Source organism: Schistocerca gregaria, chromosome 1 (assembly GCF_023897955.1).
Source record: "Schistocerca gregaria isolate iqSchGreg1 chromosome 1, iqSchGreg1.2, whole genome shotgun sequence".
NCBI classification, from domain to species: domain Eukaryota; kingdom Metazoa; phylum Arthropoda; class Insecta; order Orthoptera; family Acrididae; genus Schistocerca; species Schistocerca gregaria.
In genome coordinates, this window is record NC_064920.1 from 542,440,254 (window position 1) to 542,460,111 (window position 19,858).

Consider the following 19,858-nt stretch of genomic DNA (forward strand, 5'->3'; position numbering starts at 1 on the left):
CAGCGCTTGTCGATAAACTGAAATGACACTTGCGCTGTTGTCACAAGATGGCAGCCAAATAGCCCAAGTTTTATTGCGACCACGGCTGCGCACGAACAATTTTCGATTTTCTGTTAACTTTGTACTCCGCGTTTGACAGTATTATACTGTTTTCACGCTTGGCCGTAGCACAGGCTTGTCAAAGGTGCGTAGTCTGTGCACGTAATTATTAACGCCTGTAACGCCAACTCTTACTTCAGCTATGCAGCCCGTAGCCTTTGGCATACTAGCCCCAGTCGTTCGGTGCACAGAGCGTGCAAAATAGCAAGCAGGTGCTAAGGAAATAACGCATGTTGCAGACAATGGGATTTAGTCACGTATTGTATCGTCGTGAAAGTAATTCCCCATTTTCTCGTATCTCTCTTGAAAGGGACTGATGTATTTTGCGGGCGTCTTTTTCTCGGCTGGTGTCAGAAATAAAGCAACAATTATGCTGGTGATTAAGAATGTACAATTGAGGATGGCGGGATCATAATCCCATTACTACCACTCTCATTTTTTGATCCGGTTCCCGAACCAATGCCGATTTGGTTCCTTCGACGAGGCCATCGCTGCGTGCTCTCGTCCCTGGACAATCAGAGCGTGTCGTCGACGAGAAATGTCAGACCCCCATTCTTTCATTCTTGAAAAGCATGTGTTTTTCACAAAAATAGCATACTGTGGCTCGTGTGTATGTCACAAAAATAGCATACTGTGACTTGGGTGCATGCGGGTCACAAAGTTTCAATTTCGTATTCGGAAGACGAAAAAATAAATGTACGCGTATGTAGCGCTGTGACACATTGAAATTCGTCGAACGACAATATCGTAGCACACAGGTAGACGAGCCAAAACAAAATGCCCATTTGTAAAGTGGAGAAAAGGTACACTAAGGTACTGTGGCACTGGCCTTTCAGTGTGTACCAGAACTGCAAGTACGTACTTCCAAACAGACAAAAAGTTACATCAAACTTTATTTTCTTGAAGTGAAATTTATTTTATTATTCCTCGTATGGTGCCGAAGAGCACGAAGAAACTATTGATTGCCCGCTTTCCTTTTTTGCTTATCCAGCAGTCACCGACCCTGTTGACTATGGGCTCTGTCAGCAATGTCCCCTCTGCTATTTATCCGTTGCAGTTGCCTCCCAATTGACTACATTCAATCCTCCCACATATTTCTTTGAATTGTCTTCCTATTTGTTTCTTGGCCTACCCAGGAATCTTTCTGTTGTAATGTGGGCAGTGAAAGTTTGCTTAAGAAGTCTGGTCTCTAGCATACGGATTATGTGACCTGCCCATTTGGGTCACCTGTTCTTTAAGTGCATAAACTACTAGGTCAAGTTTGTTTCACGGCACCACGGAAAGTGAACTTGCTCCCTGGTCACAGATATTTCGGGATTGTGCAGTCCCGCAGTGACCCGTAGCCAGCAGCACCTTTCTGTCCCAGCTCTCAGCCATCGGCTTTAGGTATGGCTAGGTGTTGTGCATCCTATTGTTCAATGCCGCTCTGCTATCATGGATGACGGGGCCTGTGCAGTGGCTGACCGCGAAATGCGACACCACAAGGACTACTTGCGCCTCTGTCGCAGTTTCCTCCTTCTTCCGCGACGCGGTCACCTCGGCAAAAGCTCCCTGCGTCATCGCAATATTTAGCAAGAAGCGAAGCAAACACCTCACCAGTCAGTCCGCGTGACGCGGCTGTACACAGACGCTCGTTTACATTTTATGGGCGGTCGGTTAAGCAGCAAGGACGTCCTAACCTTAACGCAGACTGCATTCTTTCTGCTCCTCCTTATTCCCCCCCCCCCCCCCCCCCCCCGACGAACTCCGCCATTTCAACCACCGTGCAACTTCGCATTATGCATATATTTCCAGAAACACCGTAAACACCAAGAAAAGTACTGGAACTGACTGGTAATCCTACCTGTGAAGCTAAACATTTGTAGTATAACATCAACCAGCAACATGTAAGAGCTAACTGCACATTCTTATAAACTACTATTTGATACGGGGTATGAGTCAGTGCTTCCACTAGCTGTGTTATCTTGAGAGATGTTAAGCAGCACGCCTGTTATCTGGGCACTCACAGAAATTGTTTCAGTGATAGCACTGGAGAAATGTGGTATCTGCGCGGACCACATTATTTATCATTGTGCTGGTGATGGTCTTACGTAACGGAAGTCCTGAGGGCGCACCGTTAAGGCTTCGGCAACTGGAATTTTAATGCTCTGCAAATGGATCTCGTTAGGATAACGTCTGCTATTACACAAAAAGAAGTTACTGCAATATTCGGCAATAAATCGCTACAGTGTGGTTGGTTGGTTGATTTGGGCAGAGGAGACCAAACTGCGAGGTCATCGGTCTCATCGGATTAAGGAAGGAAGTAGGCTGTGCCCTTTCAAAGGAACCATCCTAGCATTTGCCTGAATCGATTTAGGGAAATGACGGAAAACCTAAATCAGGATGACCCGACGCGGGATTGAACTTCGCTCGGTCCGTTACAGTGTGGTGGAGAAGAGATGTCTTACTGTGAATAACACTGAGCGATATGCATATTATACTAGCAAATAGTAATAAATTTTAAGGAGGCACAGACAGTCTTGGTAGAGCACAGAATGTCTGCTACGTTGGCAAGTCTTGCATTATCCTGGGTATCGTATAATTTTTTCAGATGAGTATGTTGATAAGTTATACACACATGCTTCAGTAGGTCACGTCATTATAAATACTTAAGATTATGTTAATCTGTCATCCAGTGGCATTTCAGGAAATAAATGCACAGCCACAATTGACTGGTTTATTTGTCATAAGTATCGACGTTAAAGCCTCTCTATCAGTTACTCCCACATAAAAATGTCAAACTTCCAGTTTGTAATAAAGTAACGAAATTCAAGCACTTTAATCTTCATCAATGCGAAGAGTCCATAACGTACGGAAATAAAATGCAATATTACATCTCGGACGTAACAGAATTGTAAATTATGCTTTTAATGTTGTATACATGGCATTATATGCCTGTCAGCGGTTGAAAGTAATGGAGCATTGGAACAAAAGTACAAATTACCTCTAAGCTATTCATTGCAATTGTTGCAGTATTTTGGCGGTGTACTTAGTGTGATTCACGGCTCCCACAAAACAGCTTCGTTACTCCCTCAAAATGTTCCCTCGCACACAGTGCGAAGCTATTCATTACTTCTATGTATGTACATATCTACGTCAGATCTGTTCCTTGTTCTACAGGTAATCGACCTATGTTGCTCTCGTCGCCCTATAGTCTATGCTATCCATGACCACCTCTCTCCCTAGGTCGTGCCGCTGCTCATTTGTGTTTCTCTTGGGCCAAAGGAGTGAACTGGCTGACCGTTACCTAGGGAGGAAGATACTTACCCCCATTCCCTTTCATGATTCCAGCTGCGAATATGCGAATCTACGTCAAATCTGAGCCCAAAAGTGGAATTACATCTGGTGCGCTACTGCTCTCAGTAAGAAACTTGGCACAATCAAGGAGTCTACAGCGGCTTGGTGCTCTTCCTTACTCTCCTGTCGGAAGGAGTCCACTGCCTTATGCCGTCTACGCATTGGTCATACCAAGCTCACCCATTGTTCCCTCTTGGGTAAAGAACCACTCCCACGATGTGGTTGTGGAGCCAGGCTTACAGTATCCAACATTGGTCGAATGACCCCATCTTTTGGCCCTTCGATTCGTGGATGGTTGGACTGGTCCCGTTTCCTCCGTGAAAGCGATTATTTTGAGATACGAGGTTTTGCGTTACTCTTGTTGCTGGGGTAGGGACCTATCTTTTTCTCTGTCTGGAACCTCATAACTGCCCCGTGGAAAGACTGCTCTTTCACCCCTCTGTCTTCTCCAGTTTTTAAATTTGGTCCTCGCTTTAATGCCTTGCACTGTTTTAACTTCATCGGTTCTTAGTTTTGACTCCTCTGACTGGATCCGTCCACTTTTAGTGGTCCCTCTCTCTTCCGCGAGTAACTTAGGAATCGCGGGACTGACGACCTCACCGATAGGTCCCATAACGCCTCTCACTCACTCATTGTATTCCTTGTGGCTGAATGGATATTATTGCAGTTGTGCGCGAACAACACGACAAAAAGCAGAGTCCGGCGGCATGCATGCTAGAACGAGTTTTCACATTCACTGCGCATTTTAGGTAATCTCACTTGGCCTGACATTGCAGTCCAACGTTACACACACTTTGACAGGTGAAACCTGTGTTATCAATCCATATCTCTTTGTGTCGATTGACTGTGGCCTCGAGGATGCTACGTTGGTATGTAGGCCGAGTGCACAGTATTTATTCGCTGTTTTTGTGTGACGCTAGGAGAGATATCGTCATTTTTTTTTCTCGAGCCCCAAAGGAAGTGTTCCAACCGATCCGAACGAGCCCCGACCCCCCTCCTCATATGTTTGAAATTGTAATCAGTGTATTCATGTTTTAGCAGTAACATTCGCATGAACGGCCTCAAACTAGATTCGTCATTATGATAATACTAGTACTCAAATAACAGGATCACCTTTTAAAAACAAATGCTAACTGCCCAGTTAATCTTTCTGTGTCCAAACCATATTTCTTTTTTCGTGTTAGTAGGTCATATCCGTACCATATTTGACTGAAACTGTTCCATGCTTTCCAAAGTTATACTTAATGTCCACCCCACAAACAGGGGTTCTATGAGTGTCTTACCCTCCCTGTATATTCCCCCCAGATAGTAAGACGTGTGTACTAAGTTTTAAGGAAATTTTTACTTACATTTCAAAGCATCACTTCAATTTCACCACTTTCCTTTCGTTAACCCCCAGCGACCTCCTCAAGAGTTCGAGGCTTTCGAAAACCCAGAGTATTTTCTGCAGATAACATATCACGTGTGTACCGAGTTTGGTTGAAGTTCCTCAGCCGGCCGGAGTGGCCGAGCGGTTCTAGGCGCTACAGTCTGGAACCGCGCGACCGCTACGGTCGCAGGTTCGAATCCTGCCTCGGACATGGATGTGTGTGATGTCCTTAGGTTAGTTAGGTTTAAGTAGTTCTTAGTTCTAGGGGACTGTACCATAGTGCTCAGAGCCATTTTTGAAGTTCCTCCTTGCCTGGCAGAGGTATTCTATACGTCACCCAAACAAATAGCGGACATAGGACGGATTGGCTCCCACGGTAGGTGTCTTCGTACTGAGTCCTGCGTTCATCAAAGTAGGTGTCGCTGCAGACATTTATCCTTCGCAGTGAAACACAACGTAGCTAGTGCAGAGCACACTAGGGGATGTCGAATCGATCAAATTTCTCTAGGTCAGATATGTACTGTTAAGTTAGGCCATGTAGACTGGTAATGCGATACGGCGTTCTTGGGAGCAGGTATTTGCATCGTGGACTGCCCGCTAATGCAGTTTGTGTGTACTAGAGTTTGTAAGTACCATAGATTTGCGATCACAGGGTGCTCGTCAGCGAGGTCACATTGCGAGAGTGAGCACAGTATCACGTCATAGGTTTCTCCGGTGCGCAGCGGAGTTCAACGAACTCCAAGCTAGTTGTGTTCGCACGTGTCTGCTCCTCCCACGTGTATCTGGCACAAACAGGTCCCACGTCCTCGTACCGCCCGTCCGTTGCGACACATCCCCTTCCGCCACCGCCACTTTGGTTAGCCACGCCCAGTCGTTCTCATTCCCTCGATCACATAAGTGCGTTTGCCAGAGACAAAAAATAGAGCGTTAGTGTGTGTGTCTACACAGCTTCAGCACTTTCATGTACACTGACCGAGAATGATTTGTTATTAAGCCGTAAGTTGTTCAAATCACGTATTTTTAAATGTCGTTCTACCGTATTCTGTTACCAGTACATGAAACGGTAAAGATTTAGTTACGTTAGATTGATCGGAGACGCAGTTGTTCAGTGTTTATGGTGGTCTGTGTGCGGCAGGCACCAGCAACTCGTAGCCCACTTCAGCCGCGAAAAGCTGCAAAGTTGTGTATTGTGACGAATAATTTCACACTGTTTTGTTGGATTTGTAGAACACACGATCTTAAAACAAACATGTAGGTAGCTGGTCTATTATCTACGGACGGTCAACTAAATTTTATATTGCTTCGATATCAGACTCGTTTTCCATACACTGGACAGGAGGAAGGGGGCTACATTCTTTTAGCTGTGGCATTGCTTTTTGTGTGTTTGAATAATGTTGTCCTTCATATGGATTCCAGGTTAAGCTATAGATGCACTTCTAATCGAATAAGTCAGTTCTTTGGTTTATAAACAGACGGGTTCAACGAACATGCCTAATAACCCTTGAATTGACGGTAGCTCAACTTGAAGTTTCATTTGTGTTGATTAACAGCTGTCATTACGAGTGAAACTTGTTTCTGAAAACAATATTTTGTAATGGCTTGAAGAACTGGGGACTGTTTGCAGAGCCGCGATGTTTGTTTCATGTTCCATGTAAATAAAACTAAATTTTGACGTAATGCCCTTAAGAGGGCCGAGCTAAGAAAGGGCGTCACGTTTATTAATGTGGTCTATATTAAATCCGTGCTCACATTTATTAGTATGGTGTATATGAAAGCAGTGTAAAGTAGTCCCTAATTATTGAGAACTCTTTGTAAGCACCAAACTAACAAAATTCCCATTGTTTTTACTTATAATGAATAGGAGCATTGTGTCTGTGCTAATTCTTTAACTTGGTGGTTTTAGGAAAGTGAAGGCGAATCCTGCAATGTTGGTCACAGATTCAACCTTTACTTGACTACAGCGACTGTAACTGATTGACCCGAGTCCATTAAGGTTATGTCAGGCTCTGAATAGATGTTGGTTACTTCTTTATTAGTTTATCTTCCACGTGTAGCTGTTTGCCCCTGCGTGTCAAACTTGGCGATAAATGATTCACGCAGTAATGTTTATAGATGTTTCGAGATGCAAGTGGTAGCTGAGAGTGACATTTGATGTCAAGGATAACGGCGCAAATCTCAATTTGGTGTGCAGCGAGTTGTTACGGTTTGTAAATGGAAGTTTATCTCGGTATGGTAACACTTTCGTAGTGCCATTACAATAGTTGACCCTCAAAACTACGGCAATTATGAAATGATGCGGAAGTCACCCAATTTCCTGTCGCAAATGCTGCTTCCCAGCTGCTAATGATTGAAAACACCTGAAGTGCGAGGAGTAGAGCGTCAGCTTGATGACGTTAGGTGTTTTTTTTTCCTGATAATTATTGGCATTGTCCTAACATAACGCCACACAGGACATAAATGACACTGTGATTATTTGTATTTAGTGCTGAACTTATTTTAATGCGTTTCGCTGCACTCTCGTGTTGTGTAAATTATATACGGAAATAAATAATGGGGCTAACGTGACATCCCTGAGATTTTGGAGACGCAAAGTGGGCGGGCATTTTGTTAGTCACGAGTGTTTCGTTTCTTGTAGTGGCGTTGCAACAGCAGGTTGCGGCAGCGTCCTGAAGCGTGACCTAGGAAACGCGATCGATGACACACTGCACCCACTGTACGGCGCAGGGCTTCGAGAATAACCGACCACCCTTCAACCTTGTGCAGCATTTAGTTCATATCGACTCTGATCCGCGGACGCGCTGCCTTTCCTCCATGTGCGAGTACCCTCAGTACGCGGCTTGCTCGACTGTTACAGAGTTTTTGCTGTTTGGATTGCTCTAGAACGGAGTGGATTACATCCTCAGACGGGGCGGCGGAAACCCATGCGAGAAATATGGAAACTACCTGGAGTGCATGTTGTGCTGAGTTGCATATCAGTTCCGTCCGTACTCGTAAACTGATTTCGTCGGTACAGGCATAAAACCACTACATTCGTAAATGCACAGTTTCCATAGTCCAGTGCAATGAGAGGAATTTTTCCGAGTGTTCTAGCTCTGGCAGCACTTGTTTAGTCCGTCTGTAGTTCTCCAAAAGCTGTCTTTAGTAAGCGAAAGTGAAGCCATCCCAAATAGGAAAGCTTTTGTAAATTGCTGTATGTACCATCCGTAGTTTTCATAGTGTTTGATGTAATCGGTGTTTACGCAATTGTTAGAGTACAGATATGTTGTCTCTCGGCCCGGCAGCATTTCAGTGTTTTGAATTGGGTTTAAAGTGTTTTGTGACAAGACAGGAAACTATCTTCGTTGTGGACTAGAAATGTGAGTTCCTAGAACAATAATCGCCTCTTCCAGCCAGAGCTATGTACGTGTTTTTTGTTAGCTAATTGGCGTGGAGCCTCCCTGTTAGGCTAGAATTTTTGGACATAACCAGTGTTGTGTGTGTGTGTGTGTGTGTGTGTGTGTGTGTTCCTTCGATATCTTTCGTTGACTGTTGACTCCGCTTAACTTTCGGAAGCGCTGTTATCCCTGCATTATCTATAACACCTACATGTACATTCATATTTTCGTTTCGTCCTGTACAAAAGATCTGCAGTTTAAAATAGATCACATCTAGTTTAATTCTTCCCATCGTGAAGTATTTTTCCATGAGACCACATTGCAGCACACCATAGTAGTGTCAGGCATGGAGGAATATACGGTTCATTAGCCTGATCGACGATCATCATGCAATGGAAGAGAGAAAGGGATCAATATGGGAAGCATCAAATGCTGTTTTCCATTGGTCATTGACACTATCGGCTGATTTGTAGACAGCAGCTCAGTGTACTACGTTCAAGTGAATAAATGCAGATTGTATGTAGCTCATGTTAAGAAGCTGCTCATAACTGGGGATACATCGCGAACACAGTTAAGTCACGGCACGAGCGGGCTGCCGGTGCGTCACCCACTGGGTGCTCCCGCATGGCGCTTTCGTTCGTCGACCGCCAGGGCCGCCACCTGAGCCAAGGCCGGCAGGCGTCACAGCCGGCTGCGGGTCACTCGTGCGGCCGCTCTGCTCTGCTTGGCTCCAATGCTCCGTCGCCACAGAGCGTTCTCACTCGACGAGCTTCACATTTTACGCTGTTCCCATCCTCTCACACTCGTTTTTATTTCACCACTCAGTTCCATTTAGCTCCTGCCGCTACCGACTGAGCGATGTGAAGTTCTTCGCTTTGACAACGAAGACATTACTCACGCAGGCGACAGTTGTGAATTAAGAGCAGAAGCGCCATAAAAAGGGCGATTTAAACACAGTTTACCGAAATTAATACGCTTAGAAAGTAATGTGAAAGACATTTAAAGTCTTAGATTGTGATCTGAGCGGTCGACGTGTCTTCTGTAGACTTTGAGAGGAAACCACTTTTCTGTAATAAATATGTAGGAGGCAAAAAGTTAAGGTTCAGTAACATTCAGACGTTGCTTGTGTGCAGAACCTGTTTAATGTTCCTCTTACACCTCCGTTTCCAACCGAATTGCAGTATTCTCGTATTGTAATTTTCAGGTAACTTTTATTTCGACGTGAAAGAAACGAGAACGTTCGTAGTACTAAGGAATTGTACGTCGTGGAGAAATAGTGCACTACTAGTTTTCTGACGTGAATTGTGCTCTTAAGCTATTGCAACTTTAATTAAATTCGATCAATTCTGTGGAAGTGTTTGTGAGGCTAACTAGAGTCCTCTCAATAAATTCCGCCGGAAAATTTCGTATTCGAAATCCGACACACAAGATCTGCAGACATTGAAGTAATTCAGATCGCCTTCAGCGTGTGGTGCATTTGAGTCCACACGACACTGCATTTGTCGCTTTCCCTGCTCAAAACATTCTTGCCAGTCGTTTTCCGTGAGAATGGGCAGGAACTCCATTGTACACTTTTGACGCTGTACGTAGTATATTGCCGTTCACTTATCACTGTGTTGGTCAATTTGGAAAACCTTGTCACAGCCCAAGAACACAGAGTTCAAGGTAGAAAAATTATGGTTTCTTAGTAATGTGAACAGTCTAGTTTCTTTTAAACCTAGATATTTTCCTGGACAGTGATCCAAAGTCGTACTTTTACAGTGACGCATTTTCAAGAGATGATAGTGTTTTTGTTTTTTGTAAGGTCATTATTGCAAAAAGATCCATTAAAGACGACATTAGTTAAGAAATCAGTCCTCGAAATGCTAAGGAGTAAATGTACAGGAATAGTAGGATCTAATAGGTATTTGCAATATTATTCTCCCGTCTTGGCCGTTTGCTCTTCTGGTCACTAGTTCGGTCAGAAAGGTTTAGACTTGTGAACAAAAGTGTAAACGATTTTCTTGACTACGTCAGCAGTTTTCTTGGCTCTTAAACAGTGTTACATAGGTAAGCATTTTTTTTTTTCTTTTCAAAAATATGACAACCTTCCACTCAGCGCGTATTCAAGCATGTGCTTTGCAAATTGACGTATTTTAAAACAGCGTGAACAGTGTGCAGCTATTTAGACGAATTGTAGATAGCGCATCGCTAGAGCCGTACACACTTTACCTCTGACGAAGTAATGTGTTCGATGAGAAACTGGAGACACCTACAGTTCCAAGAAACTCAACTGCCAAGGTATGACCTTCTGATGCATACGTTGCGCAGTCTCTCAAGCTGTCTATTTGCTTTTAATGCACGATCGTTACTTGGGAGAATGTCTTTCAGTAGATGTCATGCTGAGAAAATGTGCACTAACCTCAACTCGGTTTTCCCTTGTGCCATAAATCTTGTTTCAACGATCCTAAGTCATCAGAAGTGTCATTGTCAACTTAATAAGCTTTAAAAGCTTGTCAGCAAACAAAATTGTTCACTACTAATAAGTTACCATTCTAAACAAGGGATTGTACGAGACTTGTGAACATTACGTACTTTTTCTTGAAAAAATACACATCCGAACTCTTATTAATCTAAGCTACTAAGAAAGAAATTAGGAATGACATAATACGGATAAGGACGTCAGATTTTCTAGACAGATCCTGTCCCTTGTCTGCATAAATAAGACCTCAGCCCCCTCCCATGAAACCTAAGTTGAAATTGATATGGGCTTGCAAAGGTATATCAAAATAATCGGATGGTACCCTGCTATCATGAGAAAACAAGGAAGAGAACATCGAAACACAATAAAAGCACTTTTTTACATGTACTTGATTCCTGTTATTAAAACCATCTCGCGTAAGCTGCAGCAAAGTTACACAGTAACTTGATGAAGTGGCAGAATTTGTGTGGGAAAATCAGAATTAACTGATGACAGCTTGCGGACGAATGTTACCCCCTCCGTGCGCTGAAAGACATGTTGTAGTGGGAACCCTCGCGTAACTGAATTGTGGCTCGTAGTGAAAGCGAAATGCAAGCGTAGCAGGCATGGAACGGTATTGTGCCGTCAGTCGTGCTGCATGGTTACCGAAGTACAAACTCGATATCCTCGGACGACAGCGGCATGCCCGATGCGTCATGGTGTACCTGTTGCGGTACAGACCTGCTCTTTGCACGTGATTCACGCTGGATACAAGGGCGTGCGACTTCCGTCGACCTCGCCGCTGGCTGACCTCTGCAATCAGTGTGTGCGTGACCTCGTTGAGTGCATAGCATGCCGTAACGCTCTTAAACTCCCCAGATTCAAAGCACTTCAAGCAGTTGCTGCTTCATCTCTGCTAGTTTGTATCTTTGTCAGTATAACCCACGCACGGTATTACATAGAGCGTTCGGAAATTCCAGTCGCTAATTTCTGCATCGTGGGAGGAGGGGACCGAGTAAACATTATTTTGAATAGGAACCTAAGTCTTTTGTAACCATTTTAAAGCAGGCCTGTACCTCATCCACTTACGTTTAAGGAATTTAATTAGGAGTGACTTGCAACGAATCTAACCACCACACTCGATTACGTAACAATTCCAGTGGAAAAGTTATCCATTTCGCACTTTTAATACTTTCACCGGTAATAAAACACAGAAAAAAGAAGAGTACGCTGTGATTAGCACACGGGAGTGTTGCACAACTACTGCGGCTCTATACACACATTGGTCCTACGAATCATGTTATGTCTCTGTCATACTGTCTCTCATCAATTTTTCGTGCAGCGACCAGAACCTGTGACAGTAGAACTTTCTCTACAGAAGTTCCGGAAATTAAATCCTTCATCCGAAAAAGTCGTATGGTGTTGAATCAAGATACACACCTTTGCCTATCCGTGATTACCCGAATCGTTTGTTAAAATATCTCCCAAAGTCAAGTTGATGTGAAGCTCTGTGTTGTCATTCCGAAACATATATTCAGTGTTACAGTTCCAAAGAACGGGCCAAACACTTTATCTAGTAAGTACGCGAGACAGAATAAATTAACCCGTTACAATGCATAATAAATTGCAACTTGCTTTGTTTCATATTAGCGGCATTGTTTTATTTTCTGTGGAGTTTGTCAGTTTTCCCATACGATATCTGTTCATGACAGTGTGCTTGGAGGTGACGAGATGGTAAACTTTCTCATAAGACGACCTTCTTAAAGGAAAAGAAGAGTTTTTTGCTCTCAGTGTTCACATTAATTTAACCAATTAGATTTCTTATTATCCTTGATAGCAACTTGTTAGTACAACTGTACTTATATTTTTTTCCCCGTAACCGTGTTCTTGTTCTGTAGGTGAGGCAGAACAGAAGCTGTATGGCTATACCACTTTCCATAGCAAGCAACGCATCTGTTATAGCCCTGTGCTGATTCCGTATCGACGCTATTACGAGAAAATACCTTAACCTCAAGTCTGTAGAATCCTGCACGTGAGTATATTGGGCTATCAGCTCATATCGCGATCTGCACCTGATGGCATTTTGTGGTGGCCTGCTGGCAAAGATAAAAGCGCTCAGTTGTTATCTGTGGCCGATCGGCGCGCCGTTACACCGACGCCGTTGCGGCAGACCGACAGTTCGATCCGAGACGTGAGCACATACAAGCACCGCAGAGCAGGGCGAGGTTAGCGTCGCGTGTCCAGCAGTGAGAGCGGAAAGTCTCAGCAGCAACCCCGTCACCATGTGGATGAGGAGCTCTCTGGTGACGTGTCCTCCCCCACAGCTGCACCTGCTGGACACGCTGGACGAGGAGCAGCCCGAGGACGTCACGCATGGGGAAGAGCTGCTGCTGGAAGACGGCGACGAGGAGGCGACGAGCTCCGACGAGGGCGGCGACGACGACGACGATCCGTACGAGTACGACGATGAGCTGCCTCCCCCGCCGCCGCCGAGGTCTTTGGACGATGACCTCATTTTAGAAGGTAGACCACGCACGTCTGCGAGGTCAGCCTGCGCGCGTGTAGAATCGCATGGTGTTGCTAGAGCTCAGATTTCCAGGAAACGCCAGCGTCTGTCCAGTGCTATGCGGCAGCTGCGTCTACGCGAGCGCTGCACTCGGAGAGGAAAACGATTTCAGGATATCGCTTACATGTCAGTACGTAAATAAGGCTATAGGTACTTGTTTCTGACCCTAAGGTAAATTTCAAGCTTTTTGTGCCCTGTGGCTTACATTTTCTGTATTCAGTCAGATGTAGGTGACGCCGTCGCTCTTGTGATTACTGCGGAAGGTAGTTAATGATGTGGTGTTCCTGCAGCTCTTGCATAGTCCTGATCCTCTATATATTAGGCCATTCCGTATGGACCGACAAAATTCCCTTGGAACGAGTGTGAGAAGATATTGCTAGTACGTTCAGAACTTGTTTCTTTTATTTTTGTAAATCGATTGTTGAGACCTAAAAATTACGTAACATGTATAAATTACATAACACGTGTGGGGCAATCGTTACTGACAGGTTAAAAGGTGTTGTCTGTAAATTCAAATGCCCTCTTCATCGCTGTCGATCTTATCGTTCTGAAGTGTTTTCATTAAGATTTCCGCTCGGTGGTGGGGGCTTTTATTTAACTACGCAGAAACAACTTAACAAAAGTAAGATTGGTGTCAAAAATCTCTTCAGTGTAAACTAATTTGTATTGTGCCATATATTAAGCAATGTCGAGGACAAAATGTTGTCCCTTTCCTTGTTCGACCAAGAGCTCGAAAGGCACCTGTCAGGCCTGCAGTGGTGCAGAAAATACAGAAGTTATTCTAACACAGTTAAACAAGTTTGTTCGTTGACAAACTGCGCAGAGACATTCAGAAATGTTAGCACAAGAGCTCATCTATTTTGACGCTAGTAACAAATAGTTGATTTGATGCATTCGTTTCGCTATTCGCCAACTGCGCAGATACCTATTTAGTTCGTAGAGCGTAGAACATAGAAATTGTACCATAGGGTAAATATGTTGTTACGTAGGACTTGAAGTGGAAGTTTCTTTGCGGCAAGAAAGGTTGCTCACTATAGTCATTTCCATTGTGAACAATAGAGTACAGGTCGCGTGCAGGGGCTAGACATCAATTATCTCCCTGTTGGCGAAGCGTTACGTAAGTCTTCATCTCGTTACATAAAACAACATTGATCCGACTGACGGATGGAAGTTTGCGTAAGTGACTGTTGCCAAGCGTGCATGTATTATGTCCAGAAATTCATTAATGACATGACAACTTAGATGCGATACAAATTATCACTGCAGAAATTAGATGAGCTTATTTTATCCTGCTTTTTGATGCAAAAATATTCGCAGGGCTAAATCTGAAAGAATACCTTTATTCTAATATTACTGTTGACGGATCGCCTGCTCTGTAGACGATGAGGTTTTGAAGTATGAAATCGGCAGTGCCCCTTTCAGAGAAGCCCTCTCGGCATTTGCCTTAAGCGATTTAGAATAACCTAAATATGGGTGATAGGACGGGGATTTGAGCTGCCATCCTGCCGAACGCGAGGTTGAAAAGACTTCCCCACCTTGCTGGCTCTCCCGAGTGTCATTGATCAGATCTTTTTTCTTTTTTCCTCAAGATAATTTAATACTACGTCTCCAATGATAACGACGTTGACGAATGGCTGAATTGTAGTCTAATATTTTCTCCACGCATAGAGAAACTCACTACCTTGTCACGATTATTGGAATATCGAATAAACTGCCTCTTGAATAAAAAGGTTCTCATTTTGGGAAGCATGTAGGAGGATTATCGGTATTATTCCGGTCCTGTCAGTGGAGTATGTAGTATGGATTTAAAATAGTGGTTAGCATAGAATTCACATTTTCTGCACTAAAGAAAATTGTGCATCGCTGTATTGCATGGCATTGAATGAAATCGTAGCTTTTAAGTTTTTTCCCCAGAAGTAGATATAATTGGATTACAGATACGTGGCGCGAAGGTATTAATTGCCTCCCCCCCCCCCCCCCCCCCCACACACACACACACATTTCGGTGGTAAAGCAAAATGCCGTATACTTCTTAAAGAAAGAGACTTGATGCAAAACATTTCGATGGTAGTCATTATAACACAAAGGTTCATCGTTTTCGTAAAGAAACAGGTATTTTTTGCCTGCGACCTCAGTAAAACTCTCCATTGTCAAAAATATATCCCATTCGCTAATATTAGTAGTCTGCAGTGGCAGTAAAATTGTACCCGCACCATTAACCTATTTACCGAGGAAAAAGTCGTATCCCACAGTTACGAAGTCTGGCAGAAGTGCAGTGATGGAGTCGCGTTGTGGATATAGTGACAGCTGACGTGACCCATCAGGTGTGTGGTCTTCTGAAACGCGAAAGTACGCATCCCTCTCTAGTCTGCTCGGCGCATTGTCGCTGCTTCGACGTAAAATACGTACCTGTTTCTTGCGCAGCTGAGAAGGTCGTTACGAGTAAAGTTGCATCACGCATGGCCCCTGACACGTATGGTTTGGAGAATGCATAGGGGTTCCCCGCCAGTTACTTAGCCTGCTTAAGCAGTTTCTAATTCTTGGACGTAACACATACCATATACATGAACAAACGTGCTATAGTTCTCATGTATGAGCGCCTTAGAGCACAAGTGGGGTAAATCGCCTTATTCTTGTTTCGAAATAATTTATAGTTTACTAGGTTTGTTGTAAAGAATTCAGCAGTACTTTTTATGTTATGTATTATCTGTAGGGTTTTTTTCTGACTAACAATTTGTCAGTTTCATCCAGACCTGATAAAGGCCCTTAATGGAATTATGCCAATTGTGATATAAGTGGGTAAATGATTTTATGTACTATAAGGATATATATGGCAGTCAATAACATTGAATGTACATAATTAAACCTAAGCTGTCACTCACCGTCAATATTACAAATTCAGTTCAGTAGCTTATTTTCTTCAGAAATAAGACTCTTAAAGCTGGGGGCGAACAGTTCCATGTCGTCCTTCGAAGGAGTGCATATGGCTCACTCGTTTGCTACTGAATCCATTGCATCTTCAACCATGACACTGGTTGTTTTTCAGTGCTAGTCTTCTGGTGAAAGACTCCAAGTTTTACATAGACAAGAAGTTATTGTTTGTCATTAGTTTCTTTCTCATTAGGGTCTTTCCCTTTAACTTCGGAACAATAGTGTGCCAGTCATTGATACAAAATATGTTAGTGTAGTTTCCTGTTGAGACAAAATCACCGTCATTGAGGAGCTAGGAATGGCCACCTGTATTTTACTTTAATAGAGAATTTATCTACAGCAGTTAGGTCTCAGATGTACTTCATGCACCCAAACAAGAACTATTAATTTTGGTGTAAAATAATGGGAAAATATAAAACATTAATATTGTATGACTTTGAATGTAATGGAAAATATTCATCGCTGGATCAATTATCCTACATGCCGTTTTTATTACTATAACTCACGACAAATCACGTTAAACACAATTCAAACAAGGAAACTCATGTTATTGAAACAATCGGAAGATCGAAAATCTCACAGCAAATTCAGAAAAAATCATCAGAATATGGAAAACACGGTGGGAAATATTCTTAAAAAGGTATATATTTCCTCTAGCCAACGAACAACTTCTACTTTTAAATAATAATTTTACTTCATGAGCGCCCAACTCTATTGATTATTCCAACTAACCATTATCCTTAGATATCGATTACACCTAGTCGCAGCTAACCAGTTTTGTGGAATTTCAAAATGGAGAAAACACACACACACACACACACACACACACACACACACACACACACACACACAGAGAGAGAGAGAGAGAGAGAGAGAGAGAGAGAGAGAGAGAGAGAGAGAGAGAGAGAGAGAGAGAGAGAGAGGGGGGGGGGGGGGGGATGAATACATAGCGCAGACGTTTCTCAAGGTATGCGACAAAAGAACAACCTAAATTTTTGAGAACAGTCAACAGGAAGAAAAACAAAGTGAGAGCACAAATGAAAACAGTGATTTTAGTGATGAGATTTCCAGTAATACGAGGGACATTAAAATGTCATCTGACACAGCGGGCCATGAAATGATTCCATTCCAAATTAATCACCGCATGCAATTAACACATGCAGCCCACTGGGAGACGATAAATTCTTGTATCGTAGAACGCTGTTGGTCGTTGACGAATCCACAACCCTCCCCATTCTTGCACGTCCTCGTCCGACTACAACCGACGTCCACACAGCTGTCTTTAGGTTGCCAACCATGTGACAGCCGCGCGGTGAAGGGTCCGGGCTGTACGGATGATTTTGCAGTGTTTACCAAGCAAATCGCTGAAGCGTAGCCTTCGTCCAATTGTCGGTGTGAGGGCGGTCGGTCTCGTGCAACAGGAAGGTTCCGTCCGACAACATTCAGACAGCAAAAGGCAAAGTCACCAGCGCACATCATCCCCGCCAAAGAAATCCAAACCTCGTCACACGAGTTACGGTAAGGTCATGAGACTTTTGTTGACTCCAGGGGCCCCTCTTGTTCGTTGACTTCCTCGTGCGTGGAACCGTAATTAGTGCGCAACGCTGTGAAGACACTTCGCAGTAGTAACTGACGCGCCATCAAGATAAAATGCCTAAGTAATGCTGTCGTACTGAATGACCATGTTGAACGATTACGTCCGCCCCCACAATGCCGGTTGGACAGGGGCTACGCTTCAGCAATTATGTTGGGAAACACTGCAACGTCCTCCGTACACCCCCGTATTTTTCACCGTATGATTTTCACATCTTTGGCGACCTGAAGAAAGACATCTGTCGACGTCGGTTCCAGTCGTACGTGGAAGTGCAAGAGTGGGTGTCTTTCTGGACAAGGCAGTGTCCGACCCCGTTCTACGAAACAGGAATAGATCGTCTCGTCTCAAAGTGGGATAAATGTAATTACAGTGAAATCCAGACCATTAGCTGCATAGAGGCGTTGATAAATATCAACAGGGACAGTTGAAAATGTGTGCACCGACCGAGACTCGAACCCGAGATCTCCTGCTTACATGGCAGACGCTCTATCCGACTGAGTCATCGAGAACACAGAGGGTAGTGCGACTTCAGGGACTAATCTCTGGCACGCTCCCCCTGAGCCCCACATTTCCAACTTAGTACCCACACACTACATTTGTAGTGCAGTGCCCCTGTCCACTATACTCATAACTCCCGGCAGCCAATCTACCGATTCCCGTAAGAGTTGAGCAACGTGAGTGCATCCGCACTGAAGAAGACCATTGGCCGGTAAGCCTTATCTATATGAAGATGGTATGTGTTCTTTCGGACATGTCCGAAAGAACAGATACCATCTTCATTGGGATAAATGTCTTAATGCCTCTGGTGATTACTTTGAATCGAAACTTTCAGTGGTAATGTTATGGCGGTAGTCGGTGTTCATTTGACAACCCATTATATGCTGAACACGATTACAAATATTCGCTTTCCAGGATAACTCACGTAAAGAAAAACACAGGTGTTTTCGACTTGGATGCAGACCTTTCATATTTTATACGGAGCTAAAGAATACAGTATGACATTAGATGTTGAACCATTAATGTATAAAAAATATTTATAAATTTAATAGTCATGGGTGACTGGAATTCGTCAGTAGGAAAAGGGAGAGAAGGAAACATAGTAGGTGATTATGGATTGTGGCTAAGAAATGAAAGAGGAAGCCCTCTGGTAGAATTTTGCACAGAGCATAACTTAATCAGAGCTAACACTTGGTTCAAGAATCATAAAAGAAGGTTGTATACATGGAAGAATCCTGGAGATACTAAAAGGTATCAGATTATATAATGGTAAGACAGAGATTTAGGAATCAGGTTTTAAATTGTAGGACATTTCCAGGGGCAGATGTGGACTCTGACCACAAATCTATTGGTCATGACCTGTAGGTTAAAACTGAAGAAACTGCAAAAAGGTGGGAATTTAAGGACATGGGATCTGGATAAGCTGAAAGAACCAGAGGTTGTACAGAGTTTCAAGGAGAGAATAAGGGAACAATTGACAGGAATGGGGGAAAGAAACACAGTAGAAGAAGAATGGGTAGCTCTGAGGGATGAAGTCGTGAAGGCAGCAGAGGATAAAGTAGGTAAAAAGACGAGAGCTGCTAGAAATCCTTGGGTAACAGAAGAAATATTGAATTTAATTGATGAAAGGAGAAAATATAAAAATGCAGTAAATGAAGCAGGCAAAAAGGAATACAAACGTCTCAAAAATGAGATCGACAGGAAGTGAAAAATGGCTAAGCAGGGATGGCTAGAGAACAAATGTAAGGAAGTAGAAGCTTATCTCACTAAGGGTAAGATAGATACGGCCTACAGGAAAATTAGAGAGACCTTTGGAGAGAGGAGAACCACGTGTATGAATATCAAGAGCTCAGATGGAAACCCAGTTCTAACCAAAGAAGGGAAGGCAGAAAGGTGGAGGGAGTATATAGAAGGTTTATACAAGGGCGATGTACTTGAGGACAATATCATGGAAATGGAAGAGGATGTAGATGAAGACGAAATGGGAGATAAGATACTGCGTGAAGAGTTTGACAGAGCACTGAAAGACCTGAGTCGAAACAAGGCGCCCGGAGTAGACAACATTCCATTAGAACCACTGACGGCCTTGGGAGAGCCAGTCATGACAAAACTCTTCCAGCTGGTAAACAAGATGTATGAGACAGGCGAAATA

At 43.5% G+C, this 19,858-nt stretch overlaps 1 protein-coding gene across 10 annotated transcripts in view; it reads left to right on the forward strand.

Moving 5' to 3' along the window:
- LOC126355773 (trafficking kinesin-binding protein milt) overlaps positions 1 to 19,858 on the forward strand; it is a 374,105-nt gene that overhangs the window by 315,462 nt on the left and 38,785 nt on the right. Inside the window, exon 2 of one of the 10 annotated variants that reach the window (XM_050006229.1) lies at positions 12,943 to 13,141. The exons of the other annotated variants lie outside the window; for them this stretch is intronic. The gene's annotated coding sequence lies outside the window, so the exon portion shown is untranslated. The remainder of the gene's footprint in view (positions 1 to 12,942; positions 13,142 to 19,858) is intronic. 10 annotated transcript variants of the gene reach the window in all.